This window comes from Somniosus microcephalus, unplaced genomic scaffold (genome assembly GCF_052327205.1).
Source record: "Somniosus microcephalus isolate GS21.2 unplaced genomic scaffold, FLI_Smic_1.0 scaffold39, whole genome shotgun sequence".
NCBI lineage: Eukaryota > Metazoa > Chordata > Chondrichthyes > Squaliformes > Somniosidae > Somniosus > Somniosus microcephalus.
In genome coordinates, this window is record NW_028225226.1 from 602,658 (window position 1) to 620,142 (window position 17,485).

General features: G+C 44.7%; 19 non-coding genes across 19 annotated transcripts; all 19 read right to left on the bottom strand.

Moving 5' to 3' along the window:
* Positions 1 to 283: 283 nt before the first annotated feature.
* On the bottom strand, positions 284 to 355 carry trnaq-cug (transfer RNA glutamine (anticodon CUG)). The gene has a single exon. It is a non-coding gene; the product is annotated as a tRNA-Gln (tRNA).
* Positions 356 to 959: 604 nt separating this feature from the next.
* trnaq-cug (transfer RNA glutamine (anticodon CUG)) lies at positions 960 to 1,031 on the bottom strand. Its single transcript has one exon. It is a non-coding gene; the product is annotated as a tRNA-Gln (tRNA).
* Positions 1,032 to 1,636: 605 nt separating this feature from the next.
* Positions 1,637 to 1,708, bottom strand: trnaq-uug (transfer RNA glutamine (anticodon UUG)). The gene has a single exon. It is a non-coding gene; the product is annotated as a tRNA-Gln (tRNA).
* Positions 1,709 to 2,306: 598 nt separating this feature from the next.
* trnaq-cug (transfer RNA glutamine (anticodon CUG)) lies at positions 2,307 to 2,378 on the bottom strand. Its single transcript has one exon. It is a non-coding gene; the product is annotated as a tRNA-Gln (tRNA).
* A 1,283-nt stretch (positions 2,379 to 3,661) lies between these two features.
* On the bottom strand, positions 3,662 to 3,733 carry trnaq-cug (transfer RNA glutamine (anticodon CUG)). The gene has a single exon. It is a non-coding gene; the product is annotated as a tRNA-Gln (tRNA).
* A 605-nt stretch (positions 3,734 to 4,338) lies between these two features.
* trnaq-uug (transfer RNA glutamine (anticodon UUG)) lies at positions 4,339 to 4,410 on the bottom strand. The gene has a single exon. It is a non-coding gene; the product is annotated as a tRNA-Gln (tRNA).
* Positions 4,411 to 5,008: 598 nt separating this feature from the next.
* On the bottom strand, positions 5,009 to 5,080 carry trnaq-cug (transfer RNA glutamine (anticodon CUG)). Its single transcript has one exon. It is a non-coding gene; the product is annotated as a tRNA-Gln (tRNA).
* A 605-nt stretch (positions 5,081 to 5,685) lies between these two features.
* On the bottom strand, positions 5,686 to 5,757 carry trnaq-uug (transfer RNA glutamine (anticodon UUG)). The gene has a single exon. It is a non-coding gene; the product is annotated as a tRNA-Gln (tRNA).
* Positions 5,758 to 6,355: 598 nt separating this feature from the next.
* trnaq-cug (transfer RNA glutamine (anticodon CUG)) lies at positions 6,356 to 6,427 on the bottom strand. Its single transcript has one exon. It is a non-coding gene; the product is annotated as a tRNA-Gln (tRNA).
* Positions 6,428 to 7,033: 606 nt separating this feature from the next.
* Positions 7,034 to 7,105, bottom strand: trnaq-uug (transfer RNA glutamine (anticodon UUG)). The gene has a single exon. It is a non-coding gene; the product is annotated as a tRNA-Gln (tRNA).
* Positions 7,106 to 8,387: 1,282 nt separating this feature from the next.
* On the bottom strand, positions 8,388 to 8,459 carry trnaq-uug (transfer RNA glutamine (anticodon UUG)). Its single transcript has one exon. It is a non-coding gene; the product is annotated as a tRNA-Gln (tRNA).
* A 598-nt stretch (positions 8,460 to 9,057) lies between these two features.
* On the bottom strand, positions 9,058 to 9,129 carry trnaq-cug (transfer RNA glutamine (anticodon CUG)). The gene has a single exon. It is a non-coding gene; the product is annotated as a tRNA-Gln (tRNA).
* Positions 9,130 to 11,088: 1,959 nt separating this feature from the next.
* Positions 11,089 to 11,160, bottom strand: trnaq-cug (transfer RNA glutamine (anticodon CUG)). Its single transcript has one exon. It is a non-coding gene; the product is annotated as a tRNA-Gln (tRNA).
* A 605-nt stretch (positions 11,161 to 11,765) lies between these two features.
* trnaq-uug (transfer RNA glutamine (anticodon UUG)) lies at positions 11,766 to 11,837 on the bottom strand. The gene has a single exon. It is a non-coding gene; the product is annotated as a tRNA-Gln (tRNA).
* A 598-nt stretch (positions 11,838 to 12,435) lies between these two features.
* On the bottom strand, positions 12,436 to 12,507 carry trnaq-cug (transfer RNA glutamine (anticodon CUG)). The gene has a single exon. It is a non-coding gene; the product is annotated as a tRNA-Gln (tRNA).
* Positions 12,508 to 13,113: 606 nt separating this feature from the next.
* On the bottom strand, positions 13,114 to 13,185 carry trnaq-uug (transfer RNA glutamine (anticodon UUG)). The gene has a single exon. It is a non-coding gene; the product is annotated as a tRNA-Gln (tRNA).
* Positions 13,186 to 14,467: 1,282 nt separating this feature from the next.
* Positions 14,468 to 14,539, bottom strand: trnaq-uug (transfer RNA glutamine (anticodon UUG)). Its single transcript has one exon. It is a non-coding gene; the product is annotated as a tRNA-Gln (tRNA).
* A 598-nt stretch (positions 14,540 to 15,137) lies between these two features.
* Positions 15,138 to 15,209, bottom strand: trnaq-cug (transfer RNA glutamine (anticodon CUG)). Its single transcript has one exon. It is a non-coding gene; the product is annotated as a tRNA-Gln (tRNA).
* A 1,959-nt stretch (positions 15,210 to 17,168) lies between these two features.
* Positions 17,169 to 17,240, bottom strand: trnaq-uug (transfer RNA glutamine (anticodon UUG)). Its single transcript has one exon. It is a non-coding gene; the product is annotated as a tRNA-Gln (tRNA).
* Between the last annotated feature and the right edge of the window lie 245 nt (positions 17,241 to 17,485).

A 17,485-nucleotide genomic window follows, 5' to 3' on the forward strand; every position in this document is an offset into this window, starting at 1 on the left:
AAGAAGCACTGCTTTCAATTTCAGCAAGTATGCCAGCCGAATGCAGCTTGCAAAGAAAATGTTGAGCATTCTGCTGTGCATTCAAACGAAGCCCTGGACAACACACATCTTTCTCCCCCTCTTATTTGGAACTGGGAATGAGAGGTTGAGCCTATCACCTGATGTCGAGAACAATAAATCAACCGTCATTGATTCAGGCAGCAAACGGTCCCGTAACCGTGGTTGGTATGCAGATACCAAGCTTGTATGTCCCAAATTTCAGCAGCTGGGACAACAATAATTCAGGTTCCACCGAGATTTGAACTCGGATCGCTGGATTCAGAGTCCAGAGTGCTTACCATTACACCATGGAACCTTCGCTAAACAGTCCCTAGATTCTTTTCTCAAAATCAACAACATTACCATCTCCACCATTATACTTTGTCTCGGCCTGGTCTCATCCTTAACGTCAGCTTGCCCACTTGCCCCTCTGCTAAGCTTCGGTTCTGAGCAAAGCACACAGCTGCCTTGATGGCTATCGGTTCACAAATCTCAGCTTCTTTTTCACACTGCTCATGCCAGATTGCATTGCAGCCCTGCCAGGTAAAATGAGTATAATCTTTGCAAGGCACAGCTGCACGAAAGATAAGCAATTGTTAACTTTTTCGAAGAATACGAAGTGCAATGTCTACGTTTCAAGAAGCACTGCTTTCAATTTCAGCAAGTATGCCAGCCGAATGCAGCTTGCAAAGAAAATGTTGAGCATTCTGCTGTGCATTCAAACGAAGCCCTGGACAACACACATCTTTCTCCCCCTCTTATTTGGAACTGGGAATGAGAGGTTGAGCCTATCACCTGATGTCGAGAACAATAAATCAACCGTCATTGATTCAGGCAACAAACGGTCCCGTAACCGTGGTTGGTATGCAGATACCAAGCTTGTATGTCCCAAATTTCAGCAGCTGGGACAACAATAATTCAGGTTCCACCGAGATTTGAACTCGGATCGCTGGATTCAGAGTCCAGAGTGCTTACCATTACACCATGGAACCTTTGCTGAACAGTTCCTTAGATTCTTTTCTCAAAATCAACAACATTATCATCTCCACCATTCTACTTTGTCTCGGCCTGGTCTCATCCTTAACGTCAGCTTGCCCACTTGCCCCTCTGCTAAGCTTCGGTTCTGAGCAAATCACACAGCTGCCTTGATGGCTATCGGTTCACAAATCTCAGCTTCTTTTTCACACTGCTCATGGCAGATTGCATTGCAGTCCTGCCAGGTAAAATGAGTATAATCTTTGAAAGGCACTGCTGCACGAAAGATAAGCAATTGTTAACTTTTTTCGAGAATACGAAGTGCAATGCCTACGTTTCAAGAAGCACTGCTTTCAATTTCAGCAAGTATGCCAGCCGAATGCAGCTTGCAAAGAAAATGTTGAGCATTCTGCTGTGCAGTCAAACGAAGCCCTGGACAACACACATCTTTCTCCCCCTCTTATTTGGAACTGGGAATGAGAGGTTGAGCCGATCATCTGATGTCGATAACAATAAATCAACCGTCATTGAATCAGGCAGCAAACGGTCCCGTAACCGTGGTTGGTATGCAGATACCAAGCTTGTATGTCCCAAATTTCAGCAGCTGGGACAACAAGAATTCAGGTTCCACCGAAATTTGAACTCGGATCGCTGGATTCAAAGCCCAGAGTGCTTACCATTACACCATGGAACCTTCGCTGAACAGTTCCCTAGATTCTTTTCTCAAAATCAACAACATTACCATCTCCACCATTATACTTTGTCTCGGCCTGGTCTCATCCTTAACTTCAGCTTGCCCCTCTGCTAAGCTTCGGTTCTGAGCAAATCACACAGCTGCCTTGATGGCTATCGGTTCACAAATCTCAGCTTCTTTTTCACACTGCTCATGGCAGATTGCATTGCAGCCCTGCCAGGTAAAATGAGTATAATCTTTGCAAGGCACAGCTGCACGAAAGATAAGCAATTGTTAACTTTTTTCGAAGAATACGAAGTGCAATGTCTACGTTTCAAGAAGCACTGCTTTCAATTTCAGCAAGTATGCCAGCCGAATGCAGCTTGCAAAGAAAATGTTGAGCGTTCTGCTGTGCAGTCAAACGAAGCACTGGACAACACACATCTTTCTCCCCCTCTTATTTGGAACTGGGAATGAGAGGTTGAGCCTATCATCTGATGTCGAGAACAATAAATCAACCGTCATTGATTCAGGCAGCAAACGGTCCCGAAACCTTGGTTGGTATGCAGATACCAAGCTTGTCTGTCCCAAATTTCAGCAGCTGGGACAACAATAATTCAGGTTCCACCGAGATTTGAACTCGGATCGCTGGATTCAGAGCCCAGAGTGCTCACCATTACACCATGGAACCATTGCTGATAAATTTATTTGAATCTTTTCTTAAAATCAACAACATTACCGTCTCCACCATTATACTTTGTCTCGGCCAGGTCTCATCCTTAACTTCAGCTTGCCCACTTGCCCCCCTGCTGAGCCTCGGTTCTGAGTAAATCACACAGCTGCCTTGATGGCTATTGGTTCACAAATCTCTGTTTCTTTTTCACACTGCTCATAGCATCTTGTATTGCAGTCCTGCCAGGTAAAATGTGAATAATCTTTGCAAGGCACTGCTGCACGATAGATAAGCAATTGTTAACTTTTTTCGAGAATACGAAGTGCAATGCCTACGTTTCAAGAAGCACTGCTTTCAATTTCAACAAGTATGCCAGCCGAATGCAGCTTGCAAAGAAAATGTTGAGCAATCTGCTGTGCAGTGAAATGAAGCACTGGACAATACACATCTTTCTCCCCCGCTTATTTGGAACTGGGAATGAGAGGTTGAGCCTATCATCTGATGTCCAGAACAATAAATCAACCGTCATCGATTCAGGCAGCAAACGGTCCCGTAACCGTGGTTGGTATGCAGATGCCAATCTTGCATGTCCCAAATTTCCAGCAGCTGGGACAACAATAATTCAAGTTCCACCGAGATTTAAACTCGGATCGCTGGATTCAGAGTCCAGAGTGCTTACCATTACACCATGGAACCTTTGCTGAACAGTTCCTTAGATTCTTTTCTCAAAATCAACAACATTACCATCTCCACCATTATACTTTGTCTCGGCCTGGTCTCATCCTTAACGTCAGCTTGCCCACTTGCCCCTCTGCTAAGCTTCGGTTCTGAGCAAATCACACAGCTGCCTTGATGGCTATCGGTTCACAAATCTCAGCTTCTTTTTCACACTGCTCATGGCAGATTGCATTGCAGTCCTGCCAGGTAAAATGAGTATAATCTTTGCAAGGCACTGCTGCACGAAAGATAAGCAATTGTTAACTTTTTTCGAGAATACGAAGTGCAATGCCTACGTTTCAAGAAGCACTGCTTTCAATTTCAGCAAGTATGCCAGCCAAATGCAGCGTGGAAAGGAAATGTTGAGCATTCTGCTGTGCAGTCAAACGAAGCACTGGACAACACACATCTTTCTCCTCCTCTTATTTGGAACTGGGAATGAGAGGTTGAGCCTATCATCTGATGTCGAGAACAATAAATCAACCGTCATTGATTCAGGCAGCAAACGGTCCCGTAACCGTGGTTGGTATGCAGATACCAAGCTTGTGTGTCCCAAATTTCAGCAGCTGGGACAACAATAATTCAGGTTCCACCGAGATTTGAACTCGGATCGCTGGATTCAGAGTCCAGAGTGCTTACCATTACACCATGGAACCTTTGCTGAACAGTTCCTTAGATTCTTTTCTCAAAATCAACAACATTACCATCTCCACCATTCTACTTTGTCTCGGCCTGGTCTCATCCTTAACGTCAGCTTGCCCACTTGCCCCTCTGCTTAGCTTCGGTTCTGAGCAAATCACACAGCTGCCTTGATGGCTATCGGTTCACAAATCTCAGCTTCTTTTTCACACTGCTCATGGCAGATTGCATTGCAGTCCTGCCAGGTAAAATGAGTATAATCTTTGAAAGGCACTGCTGCACGAAAGATAAGCAATTGTTAACTTTTTTCGAGAATACGAAGTGCAATGCCTACGTTTCAAGAAGCACTGCTTTCAATTTCAGCAAGTATGCCAGCCGAATGCAGCTTGCAAAGAAAATGTTGAGCATTCTGCTGTGCAGTCAAACGAAGCCCTGGACAACACACATCTTTCTCCCCCTCTTATTTGGAACTGGGAATGAGAGGTTGAGCCGATCATCTGATGTCGATAACAATAAATCAACCGTCATTGATTCAGGCAGCAAACGGTCCCGCAACCGTGGTTGGTATGCAGATACCAAGCTTGTATGTCCCAAATTTCAGCAGCTGGGACAACAAGAATTCAGGTTCCACCGAGATTTGAACTCGGATCGCTGGATTCAAAGCCCAGAGTGCTTACCATTACACCATGGAACCTTCGCTGAACAGTTCCCTAGATTCTTTTCTCAAAATCAACAACATTACCATCTCCACCATTATACTTTGTCTCGGCCTGGTCTCATCCTTAACTTCAGCTTGCCCCTCTGCTAAGCTTCGGTTCTGAGCAAATCACACAGCTGCCTTGATGGCTATCGGTTCACAAATCTCAGCTTCTTTTTCACACTGCTCATGGCAGATTGCATTGCAGCCCTGCCAGGTAAAATGAGTATAATCTTTGCAAGGCACAGTTGCACGAAAGATAAGCAATTGTTAACTTTTTTCGAAGAATACGAAGTGCAATGTCTACGTTTCAAGAAGCACTGCTTTCAATTTCAGCAAGTATGCCAGCCGAATGCAGCTTGCAAAGAAAATGTTGAGCTTTCTGCTGTGCAGTCAAACGAAGCACTGGACAACACACATCTTTCTCCCCCTCTTATTTGGAACTGGGAATGAGAGGTTGAGCCTATCATCTGATGTCGAGAACAATAAATCAACCGTCATTGATTCAGGCAGCAAGCGGTCCCGTAACCGTGGTTGGTATGCAGATACCAAGCTTGTGTGTCCCAAATTTCAGCAGCTGGGACAACAATAATTCAGGTTCCACCGAGATTTGAACTCGGATCGCTGGATTCAGAGTCCAGAGTGCTTACCATTACACCATGGAACCTTTGCTGAACAGTTCCTTAGATTCTTTTCTCAAAATCAACAACATTACCATCTCCACCATTCTACTTTGTCTCGGCCTGGTCTCATCCTTAACGTCAGCTTGCCCACTTGCCCCTCTGCTAAGCTTCGGTTCTGAGCAAATCACACAGCTGCCTTGATGGCTATCGGTTCACAAATCTCAGCTTCTTTTTCACACTGCTCATGGCAGATTGCATTGCAGTCCTGCCAGGTAAAATGAGTATAATCTTTGAAAGGCACTGCTGCACGAAAGATAAGCAATTGTTAACTTTTTTCGAGAATACGAAGTGCAATGCCTACGTTTCAAGAAGCACTGCTTTCAATTTCAGCAAGTATGCCAGCCGAATGCAGCTTGCAAAGAAAATGTTGAGCATTCTGCTGTGCAGTCAAACGAAGCCCTGGACAACACACATCTTTCTCCGCCTCTTATTTGGAACTGGGAATGAGAGGTTGAGCCGATCATCTGATGTCGATAACAATAAATCAACCGTCATTGATTCAGGCAGCAAACGGTCCCGTAACCGTGGTTGGTATGCAGATACCAAGCTTGTATGTCCCAAATTTCAGCAGCTGGGACAACAAGAATTCAGGTTCCACCGAGATTTGAACTCGGATCGCTGGATTCAAAGCCCAGAGTGCTTACCATTACACCATGGAACCTTTGCTGAACAGTTCCCTAGATTCTTTTCTTAAAATCAACAACATTACCATCTCCACCATTATACTTTGTCTCGGCCTGGTCTCATCCTTAACTTCAGCTTGCCCCTCTGCTAAGCTTCGGTTCTGAGCAAATCACACAGCTGCCTTGATGGCTATCGGTTCACAAATCTCAGCTTCTTTTTCACACTGCTCATGGCAGATTGCATTGCAGCCCTGCCAGGTAAAATGAGTATAATCTTTGCAAGGCACAGCTGCACGAAAGATAAGCAATTGTTAACTTTTTTCGAAGAATACGAAGTGCAATGTCTACGTTTCAAGAAGCACTGCTTTCAATTTCAGCAAGTATGCCAGCCGAATGCAGCTTGCAAAGAAAATGTTGAGCATTCTGCTGTGCAGTCAAACGAAGCACTGGACAACACACATCTTTCTCCCCCTCTTATTTGGAACTGGGAATGAGAGGTTGAACCTATCATCTGATGTCGAGAACAATAAATCAACCGTCATTGATTCAGGCAGCAAACGGTCCCGAAACCTTGGTTGGTATGCAGATACCAAGCTTGTCTGTCCCAAATTTCAGCAGCTGGGACAACAATAATTCAGGTTCCACCGAGATTTGAACTCGGATCGCTGGATTCAGAGCCCAGAGTGCTCACCATTACACCATGGAACCATTGCTGATAAATTTATTTGAATCTTTTCTTAAAATCAACAACATTACCGTCTCCACCATTCTACTTTGTCTCAGCCAGGTCTGATCCTTAACTTCAGCTTGCCCACTTGCCCCCCTGCTAAGCCTCGGTTCTGAGTAAATCACACAGCTGCCTTGATGGCTATTGGTTCACAAATCTCTGTTTCTTTTTCACACTGCTCATAGCATCTTGTATTGCAGTCCTGCCAGGTAAAATGTGAATAATCTTTGCAAGGCACTGCTGCACGATAGATAAGCAATTGTTAACTTTTTTCGAGAATACGAAGTGCAATGTCTACGTTTCAAGAAGCACTGCTTTCAATTTCAACAAGTATGCCAGCCGAATGCAGCTTGCAAAGAAAATGTTGAGCAATCTGCTGTGCAGTGAAATGAAGCACTGGACAACACACATCTTTCTCCCCCGCTAATTTGGAACTGGGAATGAGAGGTTGAGCCTATCATCTGATGTCCAGAACAATAAATCAACCATCATCGATTCAGGCAGCAAACGGTCCCGTAACCGTGGTTGGTATGCAGATGTCAATCTTGCATGTCCCAAATTTCCAGCAGCTGGGACAACAAGAATTCAGGTTCCACCGAGATTTGAACTCGGATCGCTGGATTCAAAGCCCAGAGTGCTTACCATTACACCATGGAACCTTCGCTGAACAGTTCCCTAGATTCTTTTCTCAAAATCAACAACATTACCATCTCCACCATTATACTTTGTCTCGGCCTGGTCTCATCCTTAACGTCAGCTTGCCCACTTGCCCCTCTGCTAAGCTTCGGTTCTGAGCAAATCACACAGCTGCCTTGATGGCTATCGGTTCACAAATCTCAGCTTCTTTTTCACACTGCTCATGGCAGATTGCATTGCAGCCCTGCCAGGTAAAATGAGTATAATCTTTGGAAGGCACAGCTGCACGAAAGATAAGCAATTGTTAACTTTGTTCGAAGAATACGAAGTGCAATGCCTACTTTTCAAGAAGCACTGCTTTCAATTTCAGCAAGTATGCCAGCCGAATGCAGCTTGCAAAGAAAATGTTGAGCATTCTGCTGTGCATTCAAACGAAGCCCTGGACAACACACATCTTTCTCCCCCTCTTATTTGGAACTGGGAATGAGAGGTTGAGCCTATCACCTGATGTCGAGAACAATAAATCAACCGTCATTGATTCAGGCAGCAAACGGTCCCGTAACCGTGGTTGGTATGCAGATACCAAGCTTGTATGTCCCAAATTTCAGCAGCTGGGACAACAAGAATTCAGGTTCCATAGAGATTTGAACTCGGATCGCTGGATTTAGGGCCCAGAGTGCTTACCATTACACCATGGAACCTTCGCTGAACAGTCCCTAGATTCTTTTCTCAAAATCAACAACATTACCATCTCCACCATTATACTTTGTCTCGGCCTGGTCTCATCCTTAACGTCAGCTTGCCCACTTGCCCCTCTGCTAAGCTTCGGTTCTGAGCAAATCACACAGCTGCCTTGATGGCTATCGGTTCACAAATCTCAGCTTCTTTTTCACACTGCTCATGGCAGATTGCATTGCAGTCCTGCCAGGTAAAATGAGTATAATCTTTGCAAGGCACTGCTGCACGAAAGATAAGCAATTGTTAACTTTTTTCGAGAATACGAAGTGCAATGCCTACGTTTCAAGAAGCACTGCTTTCAATTTCAGCAAGTATGCCAGCCAAATGCAGCGTGGAAAGGAAATGTTGAGCATTCTGCTGTGCAGTCAAACGAAGCACTGGACAACACACATCTTTCTCCTCCTCTTATTTGGAACTGGGAATGAGAGGTTGAGTCGATCATCTGATGTCGATAACAATAAATCAACCGTCATTGATTCAGGCAGCAAACGGTCCCGTAACCGTGGTTGGTATGCAGATACCAAGCTTGTATGTCCCAAATTTCAGCAGCTGGGACAACAAGAATTCAGGTTCCACCGAGATTTGAACTCGGATCGCTGGATTCAAAGCCCAGAGTGCTTACCATTACACCATGGAACCTTCGCTGAACAGTTCCCTAGATTCTTTTCTTAAAATCAACAACATTACCATCTCCACCATTATACTTTGTCTCGGCCTGGTCTCATCCTTAACTTCAGCTTGCCCCTCTGCTAAGCTTCGGTTCTGAGCAAATCACACAGCTGCCTTGATGGCTATCGGTTCACAAATCTCAGCTTCTTTTTCACACTGCTCATGGCAGATTGCATTGCAGCCCTGCCAGGTAAAATGAGTATAATCTTTGCAAGGCACAGCTGCACGAAAGATAAGCAATTGTTAACTTTTTTCGAAGAATACGAAGTGCAATGTCTACGTTTCAAGAAGCACTGCTTTCAATTTCAGCAAGTATGCCAGCCGAATGCAGCTTGCAAAGAAAATGTTGAGCATTCTGCTGTGCAGTCAAACGAAGCACTGGACAACACACATCTTTCTCCCCCTCTTATTTGGAACTGGGAATGAGAGGTTGAACCTATCATCTGATGTCGAGAACAATAAATCAACCGTCATTGATTCAGGCAGCAAACGGTCCCGAAACCTTGGTTGGTATGCAGATAACAAGCTTGTCTGTCCCAAATTTCAGCAGCTGGGACAACAATAATTCAGGTTCCACCGAGATTTGAACTCGGATCGCTGGATTCAGAGCCCAGAGTGCTCACCATTACACCATGGAACCATTGCTGATGAATTTATTTGAATCTTTTCTTAAAATCAACAACATTACCGTCTCCACCATTCTACTTTGTCTCGGCCAGGTCTCATCCTTAACTTCAGCTTGCCCACTTGCCCCCCTGCTAAGCCTCGGTTCTGAGTAAATCACACAGCTGCCTTGATGGCTATTGGTTCACAAATCTCTGTTTCTTTTTCACACTGCTCATAGCATCTTGTATTGCAGTCCTGCCAGGTAAAATGTGAATAATCTTTGCAAGGCACTGCTGCACGATAGACAAGCAATTGTTAACTTTTTTCGAGAATACGAAGTGCAATGTCTACGTTTCAAGAAGCACTGCTTTCAATTTCAACAAGTATGCCAGCCGAATGCAGCTTGCAAAGAAAATGTTGAGCAATCTGCTGTGCAGTGAAATGAAGCACTGGACAACACACATCTTTCTCCCCCGCTAATTTGGAACTGGGAATGAGAGGTTGAGCCTATCATCTGATGTCCAGAACAATAAATCAACCATCATCGATTCAGGCAGCAAACGGTCCCGTAACCGTGGTTGGTATGCAGATGCCAATCTTGCATGTCCCAAATTTCCAGCAGCTGGTACAACAAGAATTCAGGTTCCATAGAGATTTGAACTCGGATCGCTGGATTTAGGGCCCAGAGTGCTTACCATTACACCATGGAACCTTCGCTGAACAGTCCCTAGATTCTTTTCTCAAAATCAACAACATTACCATCTCCACCATTATACTTTGTCTCGGCCTGGTCTCATCCTTAACGTCAGCTTGCCCACTTGCCCCTCTGCTAAGCTTCGGTTCTGAGCAAATCACACAGCTGCCTTGATGGCTATCGGTTCACAAATCTCAGCTTCTTTTTCACACTGCTCATGGCAGATTGCATTGCAGTCCTGCCAGGTAAAATGAGTATAATCTTTGCAAGGCACTGCTGCACGAAAGATAAGCAATTGTTAACTTTTTTCGAGAATACGAAGTGCAATGCCTACGTTTCAAGAAGCACTGCTTTCAATTTCAGCAAGTATGCCAGCCAAATGCAGCGTGGAAAGGAAATGTTGAGCATTCTGCTGTGCAGTCAAACGAAGCACTGGACAACACACATCTTTCTCCTCCTCTTATTTGGAACTGGGAATGAGAGGTTGAGCCTATCATCTGATGTCGAGAACAATAAATCAACCGTCATTGATTCAGGCAGCAAACGGTCCCGTAACCGTGGTTGGTATGCAGATACCAAGCTTGTGTGTCCCAAATTTCAGCAGCTGGGACAACAATAATTCATGTTCCACCGAGATTTGAACTCGGATCGCTGGATTCAGAGTCCAGAGTGCTTACCATTACACCATGGAACCTTTGCTGAACAGTTCCTTAGATTCTTTTCTCAAAATCAACAACATTACCATCTCCACCATTCTACTTTGTCTCGGCCTGGTCTCATCCTTAACGTCAGCTTGCCCACTTGCCCCTCTGCTAAGCTTCGGTTCTGAGCAAATCACACAGCTGCCTTGATGGCTATCGGTTCACAAATCTCAGCTTCTTTTTCACACTGCTCATGGCAGATTGCATTGCAGTCCTGCCAGGTAAAATGAGTATAATCTTTGAAAGGCACTGCTGCACGAAAGATAAGCAATTGTTAACTTTTTTCGAGAATACGAAGTGCAATGCCTACGTTTCAAGAAGCACTGCTTTCAATTTCAGCAAGTATGCCAGCCGAATGCAGCTTGCAAAGAAAATGTTGAGCTTTCTGCTGTGCAGTCAAACGAAGCACTGGACAACACACATCTTTCTCCCCCTCTTATTTGGAACTGGGAATGAGAGGTTGAGCCTATCATCTGATGTCGAGAACAATAAATCAACCGTCATTGATTCAGGCAGCAAGCGGTCCCGTAACCGTGGTTGGTATGCAGATACCAAGCTTGTGTGTCCCAAATTTCAGCAGCTGGGACAACAATAATTCAGGTTCCACCGAGATTTGAACTCGGATCGCTGGATTCAGAGTCCAGAGTGCTTACCATTACACCATGGAACCTTTGCTGAACAGTTCCTTAGATTCTTTTCTCAAAATCAACAACATTACCATCTCCACCATTCTACTTTGTCTCGGCCTGGTCTCATCCTTAACGTCAGCTTGCCCACTTGCCCCTCTGCTAAGCTTCGGTTCTGAGCAAATCACACAGCTGCCTTGATGGCTATCGGTTCACAAATCTCAGCTTCTTTTTCACACTGCTCATGGCAGATTGCATTGCAGTCCTGCCAGGTAAAATGAGTATAATCTTTGAAAGGCACTGCTGCACGAAAGATAAGCAATTGTTAACTTTTTTCGAGAATACGAAGTGCAATGCCTACGTTTCAAGAAGCACTGCTTTCAATTTCAGCAAGTATGCCAGCCGAATGCAGCTTGCAAAGAAAATGTTGAGCATTCTGCTGTGCAGTCAAACGAAGCCCTGGACAACACACATCTTTCTCCGCCTCTTATTTGGAACTGGGAATGAGAGGTTGAGCCGATCATCTGATGTCGATAACAATAAATCAACCGTCATTGATTCAGGCAGCAAACGGTCCCGTAACCGTGGTTGGTATGCAGATACCAAGCTTGTATGTCCCAAATTTCAGCAGCTGGGACAACAAGAATTCAGGTTCCACCGAGATTTGAACTCGGATCGCTGGATTCAAAGCCCAGAGTGCTTACCATTACACCATGGAACCTTTGCTGAACAGTTCCCTAGATTCTTTTCTTAAAATCAACAACATTACCATCTCCACCATTATACTTTGTCTCGGCCTGGTCTCATCCTTAACTTCAGCTTGCCCCTCTGCTAAGCTTCGGTTCTGAGCAAATCACACAGCTGCCTTGATGGCTATCGGTTCACAAATCTCAGCTTCTTTTTCACACTGCTCATGGCAGATTGCATTGCAGCCCTGCCAGGTAAAATGAGTATAATCTTTGCAAGGCACAGCTGCACGAAAGATAAGCAATTGTTAACTTTTTTCGAAGAATACGAAGTGCAATGTCTACGTTTCAAGAAGCACTGCTTTCAATTTCAGCAAGTATGCCAGCCGAATGCAGCTTGCAAAGAAAATGTTGAGCATTCTGCTGTGCAGTCAAACGAAGCACTGGACAACACACATCTTTCTCCCCCTCTTATTTGGAACTGGGAATGAGAGGTTGAACCTATCATCTGATGTCGAGAACAATAAATCAACCGTCATTGATTCAGGCAGCAAACGGTCCCGAAACCTTGGTTGGTATGCAGATACCAAGCTTGTCTGTCCCAAATTTCAGCAGCTGGGACAACAATAATTCAGGTTCCACCGAGATTTGAACTCGGATCGCTGGATTCAGAGCCCAGAGTGCTCACCATTACACCATGGAACCATTGCTGATAAATTTATTTGAATCTTTTCTTAAAATCAACAACATTACCGTCTCCACCATTCTACTTTGTCTCAGCCAGGTCTGATCCTTAACTTCAGCTTGCCCACTTGCCCCCCTGCTAAGCCTCGGTTCTGAGTAAATCACACAGCTGCCTTGATGGCTATTGGTTCACAAATCTCTGTTTCTTTTTCACACTGCTCATAGCATCTTGTATTGCAGTCCTGCCAGGTAAAATGTGAATAATCTTTGCAAGGCACTGCTGCACGATAGATAAGCAATTGTTAACTTTTTTCGAGAATACGAAGTGCAATGTCTACGTTTCAAGAAGCACTGCTTTCAATTTCAACAAGTATGCCAGCCGAATGCAGCTTGCAAAGAAAATGTTGAGCAATCTGCTGTGCAGTGAAATGAAGCACTGGACAACACACATCTTTCTCCCCCGCTAATTTGGAACTGGGAATGAGAGGTTGAGCCTATCATCTGATGTCCAGAACAATAAATCAACCATCATCGATTCAGGCAGCAAACGGTCCCGTAACCGTGGTTGGTATGCAGATGTCAATCTTGCATGTCCCAAATTTCCAGCAGCTGGGACAACAAGAATTCAGGTTCCACCGAGATTTGAACTCGGATCGCTGGATTCAAAGCCCAGAGTGCTTACCATTACACCATGGAACCTTCGCTGAACAGTTCCCTAGATTCTTTTCTCAAAATCAACAACATTACCATCTCCACCATTATACTTTGTCTCGGCCTGGTCTCATCCTTAACGTCAGCTTGCCCACTTGCCCCTCTGCTAAGCTTCGGTTCTGAGCAAATCACACAGCTGCCTTGATGGCTATCGGTTCACAAATCTCAGCTTCTTTTTCACACTGCTCATGGCAGATTGCATTGCAGCCCTGCCAGGTAAAATGAGTATAATCTTTGGAAGGCACAGCTGCACGAAAGATAAGCAATTGTTAACTTTGTTCGAAGAATACGAAGTGCAATGCCTACTTTTCAAGAAGCACTGCTTTCAATTTCAGCAAGTATGCCAGCCGAATGCAGCTTGCAAAGAAAATGTTGAGCATTCTGCTGTGCATTCAAACGAAGCCCTGGACAACACACATCTTTCTCCCCCTCTTATTTGGAACTGGGAATGAGAGGTTGAGCCTATCACCTGATGTCGAGAACAATAAATCAACCGTCATTGATTCAGGCAGCAAACGGTCCCGTAACCGTGGTTGGTATGCAGATACCAAGCTTGTATGTCCCAAATTTCAGCAGCTGGGACAACAAGAATTCAGGTTCCATAGAGATTTGAACTCGGATCGCTGGATTTAGGGCCCAGAGTGCTTACCATTACACCATGGAACCTTCGCTGAACAGTCCCTAGATTCTTTTCTCAAAATCAACAACATTACCATCTCCACCATTATACTTTGTCTCGGCCTGGTCTCATCCTTAACGTCAGCTTGCCCACTTGCCCCTCTGCTAAGCTTCGGTTCTGAGCAAATCACACAGCTGCCTTGATGGCTATCGGTTCACAAATCTCAGCTTCTTTTTCACACTGCTCATGGCAGATTGCATTGCAGTCCTGCCAGGTAAAATGAGTATAATCTTTGCAAGGCACTGCTGCACGAAAGATAAGCAATTGTTAACTTTTTTCGAGAATACGAAGTGCAATGCCTACGTTTCAAGAAGCACTGCTTTCAATTTCAGCAAGTATGCCAGCCAAATGCAGCGTGGAAAGGAAATGTTGAGCATTCTGCTGTGCAGTCAAACGAAGCACTGGACAACACACATCTTTCTCCTCCTCTTATTTGGAACTGGGAATGAGAGGTTGAGTCGATCATCTGATGTCGATAACAATAAATCAACCGTCATTGATTCAGGCAGCAAACGGTCCCGTAACCGTGGTTGGTATGCAGATACCAAGCTTGTATGTCCCAAATTTCAGCAGCTGGGACAACAAGAATTCAGGTTCCACCGAGATTTGAACTCGGATCGCTGGATTCAAAGCCCAGAGTGCTTACCATTACACCATGGAACCTTCGCTGAACAGTTCCCTAGATTCTTTTCTTAAAATCAACAACATTACCATCTCCACCATTATACTTTGTCTCGGCCTGGTCTCATCCTTAACTTCAGCTTGCCCCTCTGCTAAGCTTCGGTTCTGAGCAAATCACACAGCTGCCTTGATGGCTATCGGTTCACAAATCTCAGCTTCTTTTTCACACTGCTCATGGCAGATTGCATTGCAGCCCTGCCAGGTAAAATGAGTATAATCTTTGCAAGGCACAGCTGCACGAAAGATAAGCAATTGTTAACTTTTTTCGAAGAATACGAAGTGCAATGTCTACGTTTCAAGAAGCACTGCTTTCAATTTCAGCAAGTATGCCAGCCGAATGCAGCTTGCAAAGAAAATGTTGAGCATTCTGCTGTGCAGTCAAACGAAGCACTGGACAACACACATCTTTCTCCCCCTCTTATTTGGAACTGGGAATGAGAGGTTGAACCTATCATCTGATGTCGAGAACAATAAATCAACCGTCATTGATTCAGGCAGCAAACGGTCCCGAAACCTTGGTTGGTATGCAGATAACAAGCTTGTCTGTCCCAAATTTCAGCAGCTGGGACAACAATAATTCAGGTTCCACCGAGATTTGAACTCGGATCGCTGGATTCAGAGCCCAGAGTGCTCACCATTACACCATGGAACCATTGCTGATGAATTTATTTGAATCTTTTCTTAAAATCAACAACATTACCGTCTCCACCATTCTACTTTGTCTCGGCCAGGTCTCATCCTTAACTTCAGCTTGCCCACTTGCCCCCCTGCTAAGCCTCGGTTCTGAGTAAATCACACAGCTGCCTTGATGGCTATTGGTTCACAAATCTCTGTTTCTTTTTCACACTGCTCATAGCATCTTGTATTGCAGTCCTGCCAGGTAAAATGTGAATAATCTTTGCAAGGCACTGCTGCACGATAGACAAGCAATTGTTAACTTTTTTCGAGAATACGAAGTGCAATGTCTACGTTTCAAGAAGCACTGCTTTCAATTTCAACAAGTATGCCAGCCGAATGCAGCTTGCAAAGAAAATGTTGAGCAATCTGCTGTGCAGTGAAATGAAGCACTGGACAACACACATCTTTCTCCCCCGCTAATTTGGAACTGGGAATGAGAGGTTGAGCCTATCATCTGATGTCCAGAACAATAAATCAACCATCATCGATTCAGGCAGCAAACGGTCCCGTAACCGTGGTTGGTATGCAGATGCCAATCTTGCATGTCCCAAATTTCCAGCAGCTGGTACAACAAGAATTCAGGTTCCATAGAGATTTGAACTCGGATCGCTGGATTTAGGGCCCAGAGTGCTTACCATTACACCATGGAACCTTCGCTGAACAGTCCCTAGATTCTTTTCTCAAAATCAACAACATTACCATCTCCACCATTATACTTTGTCTCGGCCTGGTCTCATCCTTAACGTCAGCTTGCCCACTTGCCCCTCTGCTAAGCTTCGGTTCTGAGCAAATCACACAGCTGCCTTGATGGCTATCGGTTCACAAATCTCAGCTTCTTTTTCACACTGCTCATGGCAGATTGCATTGCAGTCCTGCCAGGTAAAATGAGTATAATCTTTGCAAGGCACTGCTGCACGAAAGATAAGCAATTGTTAACTTTTTTCGAGAATACGAAGTGCAATGCCTACGTTTCAAGAAGCACTGCTTTCAATTTCAGCAAGTATGCCAGCCAAATGCAGCGTGGAAAGGAAATGTTGAGCATTCTGCTGTGCAGTCAAACGAAGCACTGGACAACACACATCTTTCTCCTCCTCTTATTTGGAACTGGGAATGAGAGGTTGAGCCTATCATCTGATGTCGAGAACAATAAATCAACCGTCATTGATTCAGGCAGCAAACGGTCCCGTAACCGTGGTTGGTATGCAGATACCAAGCTTGTGTGTCCCAAATTTCAGCAGCTGGGACAACAATAATTCATGTTCCACCGAGATTTGAACTCGGATCGCTGGATTCAGAGTCCAGAGTGCTTACCATTACACCATGGAACCTTTGCTGAACAGTTCCTTAGATTCTTTTCTCAAAATCAACAACATTACCATCTCCACCATTCTACTTTGTCTCGGCCTGGTCTCATCCTTAACGTCAGCTTGCCCACTTGCCCCTCTGCTAAGCTTCGGTTCTGAGCAAATCACACAGCTGCCTTGATGGCTATCGGTTCACAAATCTCAGCTTCTTTTTCACACTGCTCATGGCAGATTGCATTGCAGTCCTGCCAGGTAAAATGAGTATAATCTTTGAAAGGCACTGCTGCACGAAAGATAAGCAATTGTTAACTTTTTTCGAGAATACGAAGTGCAATGCCTACGTTTCAAGAAGCACTGCTTTCAATTTCAGCAAGTATGCCAGCCGAATGCAGCTTGCAAAGAAAATGTTGAGCATTCTGCTGTGCAGTCAAACGAAGCCCTGGACAACACACATCTTTCTCCCCCTCTTATTTGGAACTGGGAATGAGAGGTTGAGTCGATCATCTGATGTCGATAACAATAAATCAACCGTCATTGATTCAGGCAGCAAACGGTCCCGTAACCGTGGTTGGTATGCAGATACCAAGCTTGTATGTCCCAAATTTCAGCAGCTGGGACAACAAGAATTCAGGTTCCACCGAGATTTGAACTCGGATCGCTGGATTCAAAGCCCAGAGTGCTTACCATTACACCATGGAACCTTCGCTGAACAGTTCCCTAGATTCTTTTCTTAAAATCAACAACATTACCATCTCCACCATTATACTTTGTCTCGGCCTGGTCTCATCCTTAACTTCAGCTTGCCCCTCTGCTAAGCTTCGGTTCTGAGCAAATCACACAGCTGCCTTGATGGCTATCGGTTCACAAATCTCAGCTTCTTTTTCACACTGCTCATGGCAGATTGCATTGCAGCCCTGCCAGGTAAAATGAGTATAATCTTTGCAAG